Genomic DNA, 897 nt, shown 5'->3' on the forward strand with positions numbered 1-897 from the left:
CTAATAGAGGGAGGCTCAATTAGACTTTGTTGTAAGATTCGACCATATCAATTTGAATAGCGTTCTCCAACTATAAATATTGAACTCCAAAGTATTCACGAGCAAAGTAAGTTTGTTTAAACTATCTATAAAAGTGTTCCAAAGTGAGTCGTGGAGAAGATTTGCCTTAAAATCTAGTTCCAATTAAGGATGTCAATGATGAAGAAGTGCAAGCTGTTGGAGATGCGGGGTATCGATCCCTGTACCTCTCGCATGCTAAGCGAGCGCTCTACCATCTGAGCTACATCCCCACAATCATTGCATCACAAAACCCTAAATTTCCCGTCATCAATAATAGTGAAAATGAAGAAATATTGCTACCCAACATGTCATGAATAAGGAAAAAGAAATAATCTATTTTTAATAATAGATAGTCTTATTTCTGGAGATGCAGGGTATCGATCCCCGTACCTCTCGCATGCAAAGCAAGCGCTCTACCATCTGAGCTACATCCCCTTGATTTTTACATCATAAAACCTTAAATGTCCCATCATCAATAATAGTGAAAATAAAAAAATATCAAAATATTAACAAATAGTTTGGTTTGGTGATGCGAGGCATCGATAATTGTGAAAATGAAAAAAATATAATAACAAATTAAATACTTTCTTTTGGAGATGCGGGTTATCAATCCCCGTACAACTCGCATGCAAAGCGAGCGCTCTACCATCTAAGCTACATCTCCACAATTTTTACTTCACAAAACCCTAAACTTCTCATCATGAATAATAGTGAAAATGAAAAAATATCGCTACTCATTATGTCATAAATAAGAAAATATTGAATAGAAATAAAATAGTAATAACGAATAGTTTCTATTGGAGATGCGAGGTATCGATCCCCGTATCTCTCGCATGC

The 897-nt window shown here is 35.6% G+C and overlaps 2 non-coding genes across 2 annotated transcripts; both read right to left on the bottom strand.

The window, feature by feature from the left end:
- Positions 1 to 217: 217 nt before the first annotated feature.
- Positions 218 to 290, bottom strand: TRNAA-AGC (transfer RNA alanine (anticodon AGC)). The gene has a single exon. It is a non-coding gene; the product is annotated as a tRNA-Ala (tRNA).
- A 132-nt stretch (positions 291 to 422) lies between these two features.
- Positions 423 to 495, bottom strand: TRNAA-UGC (transfer RNA alanine (anticodon UGC)). Its single transcript has one exon. It is a non-coding gene; the product is annotated as a tRNA-Ala (tRNA).
- Positions 496 to 897: the final 402 nt, after the last annotated feature.

Source organism: Cucurbita pepo, unplaced genomic scaffold, assembly GCF_057944985.1.
Source record: "Cucurbita pepo subsp. pepo isolate OVF unplaced genomic scaffold, ASM5794498v1 scafford_2, whole genome shotgun sequence".
In the NCBI taxonomy this organism is placed as follows: Eukaryota; Viridiplantae; Streptophyta; class Magnoliopsida; order Cucurbitales; family Cucurbitaceae; genus Cucurbita; species Cucurbita pepo.